Raw genomic sequence first — 21063 nt, forward strand, 5'->3', positions numbered from 1 at the left:
GGGCGCACTTCCTCCTCGGGGGAAATTTAATATTACTACGCAGGGCGGCCCGCGGCGCGCGCCGTGGAGCCCGATGGCGGGAATTAGCGGGAATTGGCGCGCTCTCCGGCTGGCGCGCGTCGCCCTCCGGCGGATAATCCGCGCCGCCCACCGCCTACCGCCTGCCGCCGGCAGCCCAGCCACGTACAGCCGCCTCGCCCATTCCAGCTGCACCGCACCGCGCGGCTGCAATTACTGCGCCACTCCTTCGTCCCCTGCCCGCGCCAGAACAACCTGCCGCTAATAATCCACACAAGTCCGACAGCTTTAACTAAACAAGCTAAAATATACCCCTGCAAGTATTCCAAAAATATCAGTAGAGCACTCCGTCTTCAGGCCACAAGTGACCCATCGGGACCATCCGACCGCCGTCTCATCCTCAGTGGTCGATGCGGATAGGAGGGGCGTGGGGTCAGCACACCGCTCTCCCGGCCGTTATGATGGTATTCTTGACCGAAGCCGCTACTGAATAGCTCCTCAATTGGCATCACGAGGCTGAGTGTACCCCGAAAAATGGCAACAGCGCATGGCGGCTGGATGGTCACGCATCCAAGCGCCGGGCACGCCCAACAGCGCTTAACTTCGGTGATCTCACGGGAACCGGTGTATCCACTGCGGCAAGGCCGTTATTCCAAAAATATATTAACTAAAATTATTACTTCTTACTTAGAACTCACTCTGCATCAGCATTTTTTGTTCTATCTACGTACCTGGAAACAGGAAGTACACCAAAGAAATAATCGTTGGCACATTTGGAGAAAACGTACGTTTTATCATTAAAAATTACGAATAGTTTCTTTAAGTAGCAAGACGTATGCAAATCTGCCTGATCAGAAACAGGATACAGATCTATTATAGATTATACAGTAATAAATGATGGCTTTCCTGGGCATGTTAGAGATGACAGAACAAGTTCTTAAACCTTAGCATTTAGAACGCAGCAGCATAGGAGATCTCCAGCAAAATCAGATGACATTAACATTGGAAACGGCGGAAGACTTGCAAGACGAATGGGATACTTAAAAACAGCTGTATAGATAATAAGGTTCAGGGGAAGAAAAAGGAAATACAGGAAACGTAGAGGAGTAAGAATTTGTACTCCATGGATAGAAACAGCAATTAGAGAAAAGTAAGAAATTTTCGAGACCTACATAAATAATCGCGTTAATGAAAAGTATAGTGAAGATAAAGAGAACGGAAGTAATGGGAAATATGTAACTCGGAAAATGCACTCACAATAATAGGAACGCTTTATTAGCAGCACAGAGCGTGATTTACATGGCAGATAAATTACAGATTATAAAGTGATGAAATCACTCAACAGACGATAAAATGATCACATACGTGTTAACAATGCGGGAGAGAGCGAATGGATAGCTCATTAGCCGGCCGCTGTGGCCGAGCAGTTCTAGGCGTTTCAGTCCGGAACCGCGTGACTGCCACGGTCGCTGGTTCGAATCCTGCCTCGGCCATGGATCTGTGTGATGTCCTTAGTTAAGTTTAAGTAGTTCTAAGTTCTAGGGCACTGATGACCTCAGATGTTAAGTCCCACAGTGCTCAGAGCCATTTGAGCCATTTGATAGCTCATTATAAAAAATTGGGTTATGATGAAACTCGTAAGTCAGGCCTTACCTAAACTAAATGACATAAATGAGCTGGACGATGCTGATATGAGAGACCCAACGGAAACTCTAAAAGCTACCACAAATTGTAAATCCACTAATTTAGAAGGTTTTAGTGTGGAACTGTGGAAATATGGAGGGTTATTCCTCCATCTAAGACTTGGAGAAATAAGAAGGTACCAAAAGACTGGCTGAGAGCCAAAGCAACCTCTGTTTTTAAACAGGGCATAAAAATAAATATAGTAACTATCGAAACATAAGCCTCCTGGATTCAGGTTATAAATTATGCACCTAAATCCGGAATAGCAAGAGTTGAAAATAACAATGAAAAACTAAAATTTGAGAAAAATAAGGTTTCGGAAAAGCACAATCAACTATTGACAATGTTTCTACATCGCAACAAGTTATAGAAAATAGATTAGAGTTCAATAAGGAAACCCATTTTGTTCTTATGGATTTTGGGAAATCATTCGATAATGTGAATAGACCCACCAGGTTAGCAGAGAGTGCTAATGCGCTGCTTCCTCTACCCGGGTAGGCGCGCTGGCTCCGGACCGAATCCGCCAGGCGGATTAACGACGAGGGTCGGTGTGCTGGCCAGCATGAATGTGGTTTTTAGGCGGGTTTCCAGATCCCACTAGGTGAATGACGGGCTCGTCCCCATGTCCCGCCTACACTGCACGCTGACATTTGAGAACGTTCACACTATTTCATGGTTTACACTAGGTGCAGACGAAGTGGGACAAAGGTCCATGACTAGTGAAATTCATTGGAACATAAAAACCTCACATCACAAATACTACTAAGAGTCTACACAAAACACCTCTGTATATCACTTTTCAGTTTTGACAACCATCTTAGTGTTGAATTTGATTTTTCTAACGTCATATATAATTAAATATTGGGTTTTATTCTAATTTTGTTTCTACTTGATGATTTTATTTAATAATTGTTGAGAAAATTTCTCGTGGAGAACAGCGGTCTGGCTGAAAGTACTTTAGAAATAGATTACAGACATTCTCGACGGCAAAAAGTATTTATAAATGTTTTTGCGGCCGATACTAAGTAATTTTATTGAATGTTAGTGATTTCTCGTTAATTACCTACAAGCACATTACGGTGTGTGGTGAGGCTGCAGTTATTTCCCTTCTTCTTTGTACCGTTCGTGAGTGATTCGTGCGAAGAAAGACTTTCGATAAGCTTCAGCATGAGCTCTAATCTCCGTAATTTCCTTGTCGTGGTCGTAACGTGAGACGTATGTGGAAGGAAGTATAACACACAATCGCAAAAAGGGAGAGAGAGAGAGAGAAGCACCTAGAAGGTCAAGAGGATGTGAAATAAAACTTCATGAATACAGAATGTGTGTAATGTTATTTCAGTTATTACATAACTGCATAAAATTCACAAAGAACTTGGAAAAAGAACCCACTTACTGACAGGAAGATAGCAATGCATGGAGCAGGGAGCGGTGTGGTGCTGGTCTCCCGCTTCAACACAACTCTCTGTTTATTTATCAGAGTTATCAGCAGGAGAAGGAACCAAGGCACAATTAAAAATAAAAAAGAGACGATTTTCAAGAAATGCTAACACAAGTTAAGAAAAAAATTTGCAAGCAAGAATCCGTTGAACTTACCACAGTTAAAGGAATCTTGAAAAGCACTTTACCATAGCTATAACAAACAATCTTCAAGTAACCTACTACAGTTAAGAAAGCAGTCTTGAAGAAAATTTAAAGCTTTTAAAAAGGAAACATTTTTCAATAAATAGAGTTACTTTAGCATTAGTAAGATTAACAGATACAATAAATACTTCAACGATTGAAAGTAATAACAGAGTTTTGATCTGTTTCGCTGGAGTAAGGCCTGATTCAACACGTCAGTCAAGGTCGACTCCTTACAGATCAGCATGTAATTTACAAATTACGAAGGCAACTCGCGCTAATAGGCCACTTTACTACAACATGAAGAAAACAGAGCTAAACACATACCACATACTTAATTACATAAAATGTATACACCCAATCAACTGGCCACAGAACATGAAATTCGTGCAGAAAATAGTTACAGGCTAAGCAATATTTGGGATACTAATGGACATGGAAATCATAATATACTTGTATAACCAATTCCTATATACAGAAGATGTTCATGTAACACCACAGACATAACTTTGCGTGTGGCCTTAAAACTAATGAATCTCTGTACAGGTAAAGAAATGCGAGTTGGCTCCATGCTTATAAAGCACATTGATAACTTCGAACGCTGTTGCTCTTATCTTCGTTAGCCAAAGTGCGGCCAGGGACGTTAGAACAGAATGGGTCTCCAATGGTTCAAACCCATTGGTACAGATATTACAAACGAAGGCTCATCAGATCAATCTTAATCAATTTACGTGGATGAAATTCCAGAATATCGTTAGTGAAATGCGCCTCAGTAGCCTGCCGCCAAGAGTTGAAGACTCTCCCACCCATTAAGGCGCACCACGCACAGCAACTTCTTCACGGTCCACCACACTTCATCCCACACGGGGGAACAAACACTGGGTGTGTTCCATCCGTCGTGTACTACAGTGCTTCAGCACTCGGTAGCCATCGACACCAGACAGCGCGTACCGAACTAGACAGAGCTCTTTCAGGCACGTCCAGCGCTAAATTTCTGTTCACCCTCACCCCAGGACCCTATCTAGACGCTGCAAAATCAGGCACCCTGCAACGAAATACGGAGACCTCTGGCTGCACTCGTAATTCATTTATTTGGGACGACTCACTCACTACTATGACGTTGGAACCACCTGTGGCATGGATAGCTGCAATTATTCGATCAGGAAAGGTGTCATAAAGCCGTTGTATCCTGTCCTGAGGCCAACTGTCCCATAACTGATCCACGATAACGTAGATATTGCTGCTTGGACGGAGCAGATGTCAGACCTGGCCATTCACATGCTCTGTCGATGAAAGATCTACAGATCTTTCAAGTCAACAACATGTAGATAGTTCGTAGGGAAAAGTCCCATGTGTTGACGAACATTGTCCTCTTGAAAAATGTCACCATGATACTGCCTCAGTATAGGTAACTTACTAGGACGCAGGATCTCCGTGACGCACAGCTGTGCCGTGAGAGCTCCCTCAGTCACTACCAGCAGTGACATAAAGTCATGCTCGATGGTTCCGCTCCTTAACGCCAGGAGTAACACTGTTGAGAATCTTCAAAACATTGGAAGAATGGGACCTCTCCCCAGGTCGCCACGATACTAGCCGACGATGATGATCCTAGCTGTTGCAGTTCATGGCTGGATACAATACGATGCGATTTATCAGCAGTCCATCCTTCTTGGGCAAAGCATCACTCCAAATACAGCCGTTTCTGTTATAGTCCTAACGCCAGCCTACGAATGGGACGGTAGTTCCCCATTGCGGATGCTACTGGTCTCCGACATATGGTGCGCGATAACACAGAATGTTGCAGGCAGACTAGTACTTGTTCTCGAATGGTAGACGAAAATGTGAAGGGGTTAAAGTGTGCTTCGCGCACAGTACGACGATTCTTCCATGTGATGCTCATGCGTGGTAGACCGGAATCTTGACGACTGGTACAAATATCCACACGTCCCCATGCCGTCCGAAATCAGCTCACTCATCACTGTAATATCTGAATGGTAAACAAATCCGTATTTTCGACATAAAAGTTTTCTGGGTTTGGTACCGCGTCATAATGTAAAAACTATTGCAGCTATAGAAAAGCCAACGTTTCGGCCACGGTTGCAGTGGCCTTCTTCTGGGTCTAATCCGTATTTTGTCGACTGAAGGAAGACCTGCAATGAAGCCCCATCCGAATTTTTTCAGGTGCTGACAACGCTGTCTCAAACGAGAGAACGCGGCATCTTCATGTCCCTCTCAGTGACCACTTATCCCTACCAGGACCGGTAACAGTACTAAACATGAACAACGCTAATGCTCTCTGATGGTTGACATACCTGCCAATGGTGTGTACAAGTACAAAGTCACGTTGACATTCGATCATATCTCCCCGATGCTTAACTTTTTTCTTTGTTTTTTGCTAGGTAATGAATGTTGCGCGACCGTTGTTCGAACGTACGGTCTCGGAATTTTAACAACAACTTCTCCATGACACACTAGGCCTCTCTTGTAGGGACTGATAATGGAGTTGGTTCGGCATCTCTGCAATGCTCTCCCCCCGCGGAAACGATCCTGCAATGAAACGTGCCACTCTTTGTTGAATCTTCGCCATCTGTTTTGGTAATCTCACTTGGTAACCGTCCCAGACTGATGAACAGCTATCAAGAATGCGTGAGACAAGTGATATCTTAGGCATTTCATTGTGCGTGAATTACTTTACCTTCAGATTCCACCAACGAATCTCAGCCTGACATCCACTTTTCTACTATACGTTTCATGTGGCCGTTGCGCTCTGGACGGTTACTTCTACGTCTATTACAGTTGTTACTATCTCCAGTGAGTTCTGACCAAGAGTGTAATCGAAGACTATCTCATCTCTTTGCCTATTTACGCGCTGTGTGTTACATTTATTTAGAGACATGGCAAACGGGAAGTCCCTTCACGAACCATCAACCCTGCACAGGTATTCCTAAATTTCACTACAACCTTCTGGCTTTGCACCCTTCCTCCAGGCAATAAAATTGGATGCAAAATGCATCTGACAGTATTAGATCGTTTTTGCAATGCCGCAATCAGTAACTTTTCGAAACACTCGCTTGATGTACACCTAAAATTACCTTTACAACTAGCGATTTCATGCCATTAAAAATAACGTATTGAGTTATATCTCCCAGAAAGTCTTGAATCCAGTTACAAATCTGGTTTCGCAAGCATCTATTTTACTTACTAAATAACAGTACTGGACACGGAACGAATTTGGCATCATTGTCCTGATGTACTTTGTAAGACATGAGAAAAGGAACTAGAAAATTTATTACAATTTCAGAAAAATTGGACGATTTATTCAAGAGAAAGGGCTTCAGAAATTGAGCAAGTCAATAAAGCGTTGGTCCACCGCTGTCCGTTATGCATGCAGCTATGCAACTTGGCACTGATTGCCAGAGGTGTTGGATGTCCTCGATTGCGATATCGTTCCAAATTCTGTGTTAGGTTGTCAGAACCCCGAATTAATTGTTGGGCCCTGACCATGTTGCTCCATAATTTCTAAATTGGGGAGAGGTCAGGTGATATTGGTGGGCAACGTTGGACATGGCACACACGCCGTGTGCGTATGGTCATTGTTTTGATGAAACTTAATCTCAGGATGGTTTTCCATGAACAGCAACAAAACGAGGCGTAATAATATCGTCGACATACTGCTGCACTACGAGGGTACCGGGGATGACAACCGAAGGTGCCCCGCTGTGAAATTAAATCGGACACCAGTCATTCTCTCCATGCTGTCGAGCCGCATAGCGGGCGACACTCAGGTTGGTGTTTGTAGTCCGGTTCAAAGCCGGATTCATCACTGAAACCAATTATACTCCAGTCAGTGAAATTCCAGGCCGAAGACTTGTCTGGAGATGCCCGAGATAGTGGTGTGACACAAACCTGACTGCCACCCGTCCCGATAGCAGGGAGTGATGGCCTGCAATACCATTTCTTTCCGTAGCAGGGCCCCTTTGCTAGTCATCCGCGGCAGCCTTAAAGCACAGCGGAACGCTGACAACATTTTAAACCCAGTTTTGTTGCCCTTCGTGGCAAGCCATCCGGGGCTTCCATTCCAGCAGGATAATGCCCAACCGCACACTTCAAGAAATTCTGCTGCTTATCTTCGTGCTTGTCAAACACTACCTTAGCTGGTAACGTCGCCGCAACTCTCCCAAAAGAGAAAGTTTGGAGCAATATGGGCAGGGCCCTCCAACCAGCTCTGGATTCTGATTATCTAATTGCGCTGACTGGACAGAATTGGCGCGATATCCCTCAGGAGGACATCCAACGGCTCTATTAATCAACGCCAAGCTGTAAACTGCTTGCATAGGGGCTAGAAATGGACCGTCGCGTTACTGACTTGCTCAATTTGTGAAGCTCTTTCTCTTGAGTAAATCACTCAATTTTTCTGAAACTGTAATCATTTGCTTGTCTGCGCATCACATATACCGACTTTTTCTCCCATTCGGATAATTCCTTCGTGGTTAGTCATTTCTTCTTCCTTTTTTTGGCTTAGGGTATATTTTAGAAATGCAGCAAGTGATACGTTCTAAATGTCTTTAACGAGAAACTGCCATCCATAGTGTTAATATATTTTTTTTTCTAAATTTATTTCTTGTCTCTCTTCTTCTTGTGAAGAGTTGCCGTATAAGATCGTCCTGCTTTGGGCATCTCTATTGGTTTCAAACACAGAAACACAGCAATTTCTTGTATTTGTTGCGCATTGTTGGCCCAGTGTTGATTTCACATGTTGCCTGAAGAGTTTTTATAACTGTGTAAATAACGAACGAAAACACAGAATAATGTTTGTATTTTATCGTTCTGGACATAAACAACAATGCGAGGTTGATTCGCTGAAATATCTCGCTGCCTCTGTGTGTCAATATGCCAGCTTCACCCTAGGCAAAAAGAGTACAGCACCATTTTGGAAACATAAAAACATCTGAGGCTCGCAAAACGTCTGCTAGCCACACTCATCTATATCGTGTCAAGACTGTCACCGCAACTGCTCAAGTGACAAGTGGCAGGTCCCTTAATTCAGCTGAGGCCTTTCCTTTTATTTGACTCTTGAAGGCATTCCTATGGTATCAAACAAGCCGCATACTAGAATAATGACAGCTCTTATGAATAAAAGTATGAGTGAACCGATGTTATCTGGGAATGTATATTGTCCAATCGTCTGTTAGTCCACCTTCTCCGTCTTTCTCTTTTCGTCCGTCTACTACTTCTCCAATCTGACACTCCTCCTTCCCCTCTCCCTGTCTCTCTCTTCCCCTTCCCCTCTCCCTGTCTCTCTCTCTTCCCTTTTCCTTTCTCTGTCTATCTCTTCCCCTTTCCTTTCTCTGTCTATCTCTTCTGCCCCTTCTCTCCATTCATCCCCTCCTCCTCCCTTTCTCTGTTCATTTCCTCCCCCCGCCACTCTCTCTCTCTCTCTCTCCATCTTCTCCTCTGCCCAGTCTGCACCCATTTCCTGCTTTTCCATTCTCTCTTCACGTTGTTATCTCCATCCCAATTGGATGTTGCTTGTTCTTATCCTCCTTCCCCCCGTATTTCTTTGTGGGTAGTCAATAATAGCCGCGCAGGATTATCCGAGCGGTCTAGGGCGTTGCAGTCATGGACTATGCGGCTGGTCCCGGCGGAGGTTCGAGTTCTCCATCGGGCATGGGTGTGTGTGTTTGTCCTTAGGATAATTTAGGTTAAGTAGTGTGTAAGCTTAGGGACTGATGACATTAGCAGTTAAGTCCCATAAGATTAAAAAAAAATAATAATAAATAATATGTGAACAAAGTTGGTTGAAATTGATTCAGATATTGAGAAAGGTCTCTCTGCCAGTGCCTTTGATCTTTTACGCACCTGCCACATTTTTAACACATTTTACACACAGTTGTACAGGTTTCACCTGTACCTCTAGCGAATTTCGCCCTGCAGTTTCGTTTTCACGTAGAACCGTGTTAATGTCGCGATACCTCCTGACCTATGTTCCGTACACTGATATATTTTGCGGAATGTTGAGTGGTATATATGAATATTGTCTGCAGAATGTGTTGCGAATAGTGTTAGTAGTAAAGAATTAATCTGTTAACATGATATAATGATGCTGCAGTTCCAGTACAGGAACAGTGAAAATGTAGGAAGTGATAAACTCTTTCTCTTTCATCATATTGTGGGGGGTGTCAGCGAGAAAAAGTCTTGTAAAAGTTTGAAAGTAAGTCTAAAGTTCGTTGCATGTTACTAAGTCCTCTCATTCTCAAATAACGGAGGAATACAGTCTGCATCATGCAATACTAGTTGGAGGTGATGTTAGTCTACAGAATATAGAGTGGAATGTCTATCGATTCATTTCTGGGGTATAGACACTCATGTGAAATACTTCTGCACACGATATTTGAAAACTGTCTTGGGAAGCTAGCTCGGGAGGACGCACGCAAAGAAAATATTTTGGACCTTGTAGCTACAAACAGGCTGGACCTTATCGACAATGTGTGTATAGAAACGGGGATTAGCCATCCTGGTATCATAATCGCAACTATGATTAAGAAAGTTAATTAAACAATCTAGGAGGCTAGGAGAGTGTTTCTACTAGACAGAGCAGATAAGCAGTTGTTAGCATCTCACTTAGAATCTGAACTGACATCGCTTAGTTCCAGTAACGTAGATGTAGAGGAACTATGGGCAAATTTTAAGCTGATTGTAAATCGCCGTCTGGAGAGTTATGTGCATAGTAAATGGATAAGGGACTGAAAAGACCCTCGTCCTTTAATAATGAAATTCAGAAGATGCTGAGGAAGCAAAGTCTGTTCCGCTCTCGGCTCAACAGGAAACGCACAAATGACGAAATTCGAACGTCAGAAGAGATTCGTGCGTCTGTGAAGAGATCTATGCGCGAAGTATACAACAACAACTACCACCGTCACATCTTAGCAAAAGATCTGACAGAGAACCCAAGAAAACTCCGATCCTACACCAGTCTGGTGTTGCAGTTGAAGCTAGTAAAAACGAGGTTTTAAATCTCACGTTAAAGAAATCGTTCATGCAGGTGAAGCGTACAGACATACCGTCATTTGAACATCGGACACACACCAGTATGGACGACATTGTAATAATCGTCCCTGTCGTAGAGAAACAACTGAAATATTTGAAAGCAAATAAATCACCAGGTCCGGACTCAATAACAATTCGAATTTACTAAGAGTACTCTACGGTACTGGCCCCTTACATTGCCTGTATTTATCGAGAAGCTCTCGCCGAGCACGGAGTCCCAAGTGATTTGAAAGAGACCAGGCAACTCCAGTAATAAGTAGGATAAAAGAACGGAATGGCAATATTACAACCCATATATGGCTAACTTCGGTTTACTGCAGAAGCCTTGAACATGTTGTCAGTTGGAATACAATAACCTTTCTTGGGACTAAAAACGTGCGAGGTGCCAGGACTAGCAGTGTATTTAACACTAAATTCTTCTAAAATCTTCATACGGAAATGATGCTCTAAGCCCCCCCCCCCCTTTTCTAACTCCGAGTTTTGCTGTTGCAAATGGATTAAGAAGAAACGCGAACTGACTGTAATCGACCCTGCAAGTGGAGTAGAAAAGAGTTTGGAACCTGCAATAATTTAATTTGATAAATAAGTTAAATAAAGGAAAGTTTCATTAGCGTAGTAAGACATGAAAGAGTTGCTCTACCGATTAACAGAAAGAAAGTTCTGTCCAAAATAACAATTTGATTTATTATGGCTAAACTCAAAATAATAAACAAAACACATGAAACATATACAACACATCAAATTGGATACTCAAATAAATGCTGTGAAGGTGAGGTTGCCCATAAACTAGATTGTGACAATTATTACCAAGTGGTATGTGGAGCCAATTCGTTGCAACCCAGATCTTAAAAGAAACACCTAGCCAACCCAACATTAATTGCTGCTACAGTAGTGAGAACTCAGGCAATGAACATCCAAGACAGAACCACGTAAGAAAAGACGGGAACAGGCGCGCTCTGCTGAGCTCTGATTATCACAGAGCAAATTCCCTAATCTGCCGGTGCTACGGACATACATTACCAAGCTGTCTTCTTAACTGCAAGGACACGATCTGGCGTACTGGAAGCGATGGTAGGTTGCTTCGACGTCCCGTCGTGGTGATTATAATGTCGCGAGTATAACCCGAAACAAATTATCCTGGTCTGGTTGTTCCAGACTAAAGACTTTCTATCAATACAAATGTGCCTCTGAGGGAGACGAAGAAGGCTCGCCACACAATCACTGACGGTACAGTGATTGATTTTAACAAGCAAAGTCACACAGTAACGCCGATACAGTCAACTTTAGCCATAACTGCTCAAGACGGACAACATAGGCCACTTGTACGCAGAATGCTCAATTGCCAACTGTACTCGGAAAGTTACGTAGAAGTCGAAACTTCAGCAACTTCGTTAAGCAGTTACAGTTAAATAAAAGTATATTAGACAGCCAACGGAAGGCAGGCTGTCCAGAGCAGCAAGAGCTCAGTCTTGTAACCTACTCCAACCGAAAGGCGAGAGCCGACTACCACAAGAGCACCCGTACAAACCGAACACAGAACATTCCCGCCCCCACGACAGTGGCCGTGGTTAAAGCGTTCCAATCAGTAACTCGAAAACCGGCCGAAAATTCCACTCTATTGCCGCGCACTATTATTCAACTAATGGAGATACCTGGCGCCAATTTCTGCACCGATTTTGCTAAGTCACAGAGCTATCCCCTGAGCCAGCCAATCACAGTTATGATTTTGCAGAAAACGCGGGAATTTGCCCGCCAAGACTGCTTGGGAACACAAGTCATTCCCACGCCTCTCTGGTAGCCCGCCAGAAAGTGTTTTCAGTAAGTTTCTGCGAAGTAACGGAATCTCTAGCCCAGCCGCTCCGCCAGACCCCTGTGGGCATGTCGCTCCCACTATTATGACAATGTCGGCGTCTGGAAAGCATCCACTCGACTCCCTCACACCTGTCGGCTTAACCCTTTCAATTTCAGCAGTGCCGGCCTGTCACCGGACCTCCCGGGTGACGAGAGACACTGCGTGGGAAGTCCGAGTGTGAAGGAATAGCGGCTTTTCACCGCATGCAATTAGAAAGGAAAATCGAATTACTCAGAGTAAGATAGAAATATGAGAGGGGGCTCATGTCACCTCTCAAACGTTATGTCAACGAATGAGCGTCGTTTCAGAAAGCTTCGTTCATAAAAAACTCAGCTTGCTCTTTTCTCACATGATATACTGCAAACTACGGATGAAGGGCTACAGGTAGATTCCATAGTTCTAGATTTCGAGAAAGCATTTGACACGCTGTCCCAATGCAGGATTTTAATGAAAGTACAAGCATAGGAATAAGTCCACACGTATCTGAGTGGCTCGGATACTTCCTAAGTAATAAAACCCTTATGGTGAATGTTCATTAGAGATGATGGTCTCGTCAGGAGTGCCCCAGGGAAGTGGGATAGGACCGCTGTTGTTCTCTATATACATAAACGATTTGGCGGACAGGGTGGGCGCAACCTGCGGATGTTTGCTGGTGATGCTGTGGTATATGGTAAGGTGTCAAAGTTGAATGATTACAGGAAGATACAAGACGACTTAGACAAAATTTCCAGTTGATGTGATGAATGGCAGTTACTGCTCAGTGTGGAAAAATGCAGGTTAATGTGGATGAGTAGGAAGAAAAAACCTGTAAAGTTTGGATGCAGTATTACCAGTGTCCTGCTTGACATAGTGAAGTCTTTTAAATATCTGGACGTATCGTTGCAAAGCGATATGAGGTGGAACAAGCATGTGAGAACTGTGGTGGGGAAGACGAATGATCGACTTAGGTTTACTGCGAGAATTTTAGGAAAGAGTGTATTTCACCTGTAAAGGAAACCGTATTTAGGACGCTGGTGCGACGTATTCTGGAGTACTGCTGAAGTGTTTAGGATCCGTGCCAAGTCGGTTTGAATGCGGGCTGCTAAATTTGTTAACCAGTAGGTTCGAACAACATGTAAAAGTTACGCAGATGCTTTGGGACCTCAAGTGGGAATCCATAGAGAGAAGGTGACATTCTTGGCGAGAAACACTTTTGAGAATATTTACAGAACTGGTATTTAAAGCTGACTGCCAAACGACTGTACTGCCGTCTGCATACATTGCGCGTAAGGACCACGAGAAATAAGGGCTCATACGGAGGCATATATACAGTCGCTTTTCTCTTGCTCTGTTGGCGAGTGCAACAGTAAAGAAAATGTCTAGTAGCGGTACAGGGTACCCACCTCCACGCACCGTGCGGTCGCTTGTGGATTATCTGTGTACACATAGATCTACATGTAGATTTAGTTTGATCAAAGGATTACGAAACTGAAACTGGATATTCTGTAGCCAAATTTTTCCCAAAGTAAAAGAAAACATCTTTATCGATGTCTATAATCAATAAATAGTAGTTAAAACATCGTCTTCTAAGTAAATCTAATTTTCAGAAACAGTGTATTTAGACTTCCTGTTTCAACTGAGATATGAGTTGCTTTAAAAAAATTTCCTAAAAACTTGTCAAAATTAAGACAAGCAATTTTATCATTTCAGGCTTTGCCGGATCCTCCACAAACCTTTTAATGTCACTGTCAGTAAGAGATAGTTCTGACTACCAACACATGTTGGTAATGCTGGGGATAATTTCTAATAGAGAAACCAAATACGAAAATTTGATCCACACGAAGAAAGCTTATAAAGTAAATGTAAGTCAAAAATCGATACAGGAAGGGACAGGTAATTTAAAAAAAAAAAATGTAATGGCCGAAAGTGCCTGTTGTGTTACATAAGACCAACTTTTATAACGTAGAAATTAGGTTATGCCGAACAAAGCAGTTTTCATTTCAAACAATCGATGCTGTGTAGATTGACTGGTCGGCATCGATATCGGATGTATGGTAAACGCCACGAGTTGAACTGAATTTTTTCACAACAGCAATATTTCATCTTCCGATATTTCGGCTGTTATCCCTACATCCATCTTGAAGACGAATCGGTGACTCAGTTTTGAGGACCCAGGCCTGTCTATTTATGTGTGATTCAAAGGTGTGAGATATTAAATGTGCCTCGATTTTTTCACGTGTGTATGTGTGTGTGTGTGTGTGTGTGTGTGTGTGTGTGTGTGTGTGTGTTTCTGTGTGCGTGTGCGTACGTGTGTGAGAGTGCAGATGCCTGGAAAATGTTTAAACTGAATAATTTAAAAAAAAGAAACAAGTATTACGGGTTATAGGTAAGTGCTCCTACGAGATTCGCATTGATAGTGTGGACAAAATGACTAGTAAGTTGTGTATTGGAGCACGCTGTTTTCTGAGCAACATTTCATTATTTGACAATTACCCATACAAAAATTAAAAATGACTGTACATCACAACAGTAGCCAATACGCGAAGAATTTGCAAATGAAGGCTCTGAAATATAATAGACTGTTATTCGTAGTGATTTTGTGTGTTGGAAAATGAAGAAACCTCGTGAGAACCGTATCAGTACCTAGCGCTGTCGATCGGCGATTAAGACAGAGAAAGCGACATTTGGTCTCATTAAATGATAACTGCATTTTACTCTCATCAAAACTACTTTTCTTTCTCAACGCTCTCATTCACTTGTGCTCAAGTTTTGTACTATGATACGGCGAATAGATAAATAAAATACATACGCGTTCGATGGAATTAAAGAAAAATATATGTCAATGCTACTTACGTTCTATAGGTGCAATGAATGAAGTCCATTAGTTCAATACATTTCTCACCGGGCTCTCGTCGTTTCATTCATAACAATTTTTTATCTTGTGCGAAGTAAACGCGTATTCATTGTTCCTCTTCCGAAGATAATAAGAACACCTTGAAAAGTTCGTTCAATCACTTCCTCAGGATTACGAATTTACGAGTCGAAGCGTGCTAGAGACCATTGCAGTGGAACTAGACGGTAGCTTTAATCGGATAGAAACTACAGAGGCCTTTGATCGCAGCTCCTTCAGGAGCCTTCGCGAGACCGAGGAGCTGAAGTGGGCTTAGAGAAGGCCTGCTCAGGTCGAGTGTTTAGTCAGTACTTGTACTTGAGCACACTCTGAGACACCGCTGATAACCTCCAGTGCCGTAGTTTAAGAACAAGGTAAAATATGAGGATCTCTGCAGAAAATTGAGGCCATGATGATATGTACACATTTACCGGTCTGATTATCTTTGATTCAATGATGCGACGACTGGCAGTTCCTCACCAGAACTGGGAGGGACTTGCTGCCTACCTAGGATGTGTAGTAAGTGCACAGTTCACGTGTGTAACCACGTTGTTGCAACCACCTTTAAGTATTTTGCGGATAGCTACCAGTGGTAACTCTACAGTGAGCCAACCATTACCATGATCAAAAGTATCATTGATGTCAATACTAAAATTAAGTCTACAACCACAGAAAACACTCCCCTGCGTAATATAATTTATCTATCACCTGTCTTATTATTTAAAAAGTTTATTGACCCCAGTATCGCATGCTAGAAATAAGGTTCTCAGTAAACGTCAATTAACGTTCGTAATGCAAGATGTTCCTTATATCGCGTAAACACGTCTCTATAAAATACACTCCTGGAAATGGAAAAAAGAACACATTGACACCGGTGTGTCAGACCCACCATACTTGCTCCGGACACTGCGAGAGGGCTGTACAAGCAATGATCACACGCACGGCACAGCGGACACACCAGGAACCGCGGTGTTGGCCGTCGAATGGCGCTAGCTGCGCAGCATTTGTGCACCGCCGTCGTCAGTGTCAGCCAGTTTGCCGTGGCATACGGAGCTCCATCGCAGTCTTTAACACTGGTAGCATGCCGCGACAGCGTGGACGTGAACCGTATGTGCAGTTGACGGACTTTGAGCGAGGGCGTATAGTGGGCATGCGGGAGGCCGGGTGGACGTACCGCCGAATTGCTCAACACGTGGGGCGTGAGGTCTCCACAGTACATCGATGTTGTCGCCAGTGGTCGGCGGAAGGTGCACGTGCCCGTCGACCTGGGACCGGACCGCAGCGACGCACGGATGCACGCCAAGACCGTAGGATCCTACGCAGTGCCGTAGGGGACCGCACCGCCACTTCCCAGCAAATTAGGGACACTGTTGCTCCTGGGGTATCGGCGAGGACCATTCGCAACCGTCTCCATGAAGCTGGGCTACGGTCCCGCACACCGTTAGGCCGTCTTCCGCTCACGCCCCAACATCGTGCAGCCCGCCTCCAGTGGTGTCGCGACAGGCGTGAATGGAGGGACGAATGGAGACGTGTCGTCTTCAGCGATGAGAGTCGCTTCTGCCTTGGTGCCAATGATGGTCGTATGCGTGTTTGGCGCCGTGCAGGTGAGCGCCACAATCAGGACTGCATACGACCGAGGCACACAGGGCCAACACCCGGCATCATGGTGTGGGGAGCGATCTCCTACACTGGCCGTACACCACTGGTGATCGTCGAGGGGACACTGAATAGTGCACGGTACATCCAAACCGTCATCGAACCCATCGTTCTACCATTCCTAGACCGGCAAGGGAACTTGCTGTTCCAACAGGACAATGCACGTCCGCATGTATCCCGTGCCACCCAACGTGCTCTAGAAGGTGTAAGTCAACTACCCTGGCCAGCAAGATCTCCGGATCTGTCCCCCATTGAGCATGTTTGGGACTGGATGAAGCGTCGTCTCACGCGGTCTGCACGTCCAGCACGAACGCTGGTCCAACTGAGGCGCCAGGTGGAAATGGCATGGTAAGCCGTTCCACAGGACTACATCCAGCATCTCTACGATCGTCTCCATGGGAGAATAGCAGCCTGCATTGCTGCGAAAGGTGGATATACACTGTACTAGTGCCGACATTGTGCATGCCCTGTTGCCTGTGTCTATGTGCCTGTGGTTCTGTCAGTGTGATCATGTGATGTATCTGACCCCAGGAATGTGTCAATAAAGTTTCCCCTTCCTGGGACAATGAATTCACGGTGTTCTTATTTCAATTTCCAGGAGTGTACATTGCCTGACAAGAGAAAAGTGGGAGGAGGATTCTGAATGATGCTTCACGGTTTGAGAGGGTGGGTGACGTTGGTCCTTATTAAAGGATCAACTCAAATTTTCTGTGAACTTGACAGTCTGAACACAAATATCAGGTTAACACTTGAGTCACAACGCCATTGTGTCCTCTTCTGTTGCAAACTTGCACACAACTGTTGTGATTCTGTCGGCCGCTGTGGTCTAGCTGCTCTAGGCGCTCAGTCCGGAACCGCGAGACTGCTACGGTCGCAGGTTCGATTCCTGCCTCGGGCATGGATGTGTGTGGTGCCCTTAGGTTAGTTAGGTTTAAGTAGTTGTAAGTTCTAGGGGACTGATGACCACAGATGTTAAGTCCCATAGTTTTCAGAACCATTTGAATATTTTTTGTTGTTGTGATTCTCCTTCATAACCTGGATGCTAGCTCTAGGATGGAGTTGACGTCAGAGCTGGTATCGCTCATGATGCGTGGATCTTGCTACCCAAGAGACCACCTACAATCATGCAGACAGTTCATAGAGACACTTACCACGAGTGAAGAAGCAATGTCCTATTGAAAAACAACTTCACGATACAGTGAACAGAGAAGAAATGCTGGTTGTGTGACACAACGTTGTGTTGTCAGAGTTCCCTCAATGAACTACCAGCTGTCACCCAAAGATTCACCTCATAGCTGTCCACACCATGACGCAGAAGTAACACCGATGTGCATCTCCGGTACACAGGAGGAATGTGAGCGCTCCACAGGTCGCTGCCACAAATCTGCATGTTGCACAATTCGATCAGTTAGCAAAATGGAGAGCTACAATGAGGCCCCTTTCAGACTCAGCCATGTGCTGATATGTCTCCATGTCCTTCACAGGGATCACAAACCATTCGATGCTGTTCAAGCCCCCCATATACAGTACCACGCCTGGCAGCAATAAATAAAAACAGTTGCTACGCACTCTTATGATCATTCAACCTGCTACAGAGAGTTCCAATTCTAATCATTTACACGTCTGCGTTTGGTGTGTAAGTGCGTGAAGTTACATTGAAATCTAAGCTTGGATAATGAGTGTTTCACGTATTTTGTCAGGCAGTGTTTTACAATACCAATGGCATCTGGAATTTTGTTCACAGATAAGTATTAGGCTATTCACATAGAATAACAATAAAATAATAATAATAATAATCTGTAATTATTGACACATGTTCAATTACCCGAAAGTACCTAAATGCAATGTAACATACACCGTACAGTTAAAAGGAAGTCACGCTTGATCAAGGTCCGCGTCACTTACCATTTTTAACCAGACATAACGTCTGAGAAAGGAAAGAAATAATAACAATAAAATGACCATATGAAAACTAGGAAATACGAGCTGTTCTCAAAAATACGTCCAGTTACTTCTTATTGCTTCAAGCATGCAACTGCACGAATTACAGTCGAGATGATAACAAGACTAGCATTCTATCGAGCCTGGAAATAGTACAATGTACAAAAATCAGTGAGGTTTTACTGGAACTTGAAAATGTGAGAGTCTCATGGACTGCCTCCCAGTCTTGCACCTTCATGGCGAAAAGATTTTAATCAAGCACCTCATAACTTTCTAGGAAACTAAGAACACAATTCTGGCCGAATATTGTATTTCGCTTTTGCGTTTGAACACATACATTTTATCACTGTAATGTCGATATTTGAGTTAGCTGTAGATTGAATAAAAGCCTGTGTGGAGTTTGCGAACAAACAGATGGAAAAGAAACTAGAAACCAGAAAAATCCAGTTCAGCTGCTCTGAGACATTCCTATGAACCGTGCGTTTCACGCCAACAAAAGCACTGCTGAGGGAAGCTTCAGAAATGTCCAGCGCTTTACGATGGAAATTAAATGACGGACATATTCCTTCTGAAAGACCATCCAGCGATACAGAAACTCGACAGATTGAAGTAGAATAAACGCTGACATCAAATCAGAATTATGTATAACCTCAAAAGATTCAAAGGCAATTTTACTTAACTTCCGAAGATCGCCAACATTTCCTAATTCCGATTACCAGCTACGAGTGTAACGAAATAATTTCAACAACAGACCCTTTCTACTTTCCAATAAAAACGTTCGCCAGAGCAGTGCAATTAGTAAAGGCCTCCGTTGCTGAAAATTTCCCGGATTATTTCAAAATACTGACAGCCCCAAAATCACGGTTAATACCAGAGTGTGTTGCTTCTTTCTGCGTTCAAGCACAGCCTCCAGAGAATTGATTTTGCTTCACATTGAACCTTCTATTTTTCTGCAGAAGCCGTGGCTATTCTTACAGTACCTCATATTAAATAAAAAGAAAAAAAATTTTATAACGGATTCTAGAAGCTTGTTCCAAAGTGTCTAGACACCATTCTGTTGTCAAGAAAGTTCATCACTCAGTGGGAACACGAATATCAATCATTGGACGTAGTAAAGAGAAATATTATGGACAAACATTCCCTCGAAGCCCTTGTTTCACACAATCAAGAGGAATAAAATAATTCGTATGAGATTTAATCATGGGTAATTCCCCAGTCATCTTCACCGAATGCAACTGTCAGATTATCACTATTGCGAATGTGATGGCGTAACCGTTGGAGATACCAATCACACTCTTTCGAATGTATGCTGTATGCATACCAGCAAATTTATGTCACACAACAGTTAATCAGATCTCATCAAATACAACGAACTAATATAGCAGCTCTCCTTCAAAAAAACGATATATTAATTTTAAAACTAATTGTGAAATTTATAAACAAAAAAACTCAAGCTTTTTGTGTGAAACTAATTCTGCTGCCTGTTACTACACCTGACGGGCAATATAATGGTTTTAAGGCAAATGCCAAATTTTTCAGTACTTTTGTTATACCCTAACTACTTGCAGGTGAGAAAAATTGTAAATTTTGTTTTACAGTCAGTACATGATGACAATTATTATTACAATAGTAACGTCTTTGGCATAACTCGCTCGAGCCTTCGCTCAGAAACAAGTTACGTAGCTATGACGATGGATATTGCACTCTATATGACATACTAGATAGATGTGCGTGTTTGGATAGCACCCCATTTGATACCCAGTAGTCAGAATCACATTTGTGATGCCCTGAGCCAGAATAACCCTTATACGTGAACTTTATAAAAGCCATTACAGCCATACGTGTCCTAGAAATTAAGACAACTTGGTGGAGAAGAAAAAGGACTGCACTCACTTTTGCTGAGAAATAATTACGAAGTAACCTTATTTTTTATTATTTTTATTTTTAGGGATTACAGAGCACAGAACGATAAAGGTGAACTAACCATTATCAAATTTATGGAGTTAAGATACAGGTTACGTGAAGAAAAAGTTTGTGTTATTGTGTCACATACCTAAGGAAATGCAACATTAATGCCTACCTTTAATGAAATGGAGTCAAATGTATTGCTCAGTAGTTGTCAGAATGATTGGCCTAGGTGGAAGGTTGACTCTACGTTATTGACTGCATGTATACTCCGGAATTACGTTGTTCTGTACTTCGCCATTGTTCGTGGAGCAGCTGTGGGAAGAGTTGTCTCGCTTCCATTGAAAAGCGGGAGGTTCGGCTTTGTAATGCGACAGCTGCCATGGTCTGCTTTGCCGCAATCATCTTACTTGGAAACGGTGAGACATAAACGTTGTCAGGAAGAGTCATGGCAGAAGATGTGAGTCTCGAT

The sequence above is a fragment of the Schistocerca nitens genome, chromosome 1, assembly GCF_023898315.1.
Source record: "Schistocerca nitens isolate TAMUIC-IGC-003100 chromosome 1, iqSchNite1.1, whole genome shotgun sequence".
Taxonomy (NCBI): domain Eukaryota; kingdom Metazoa; phylum Arthropoda; class Insecta; order Orthoptera; family Acrididae; genus Schistocerca; species Schistocerca nitens.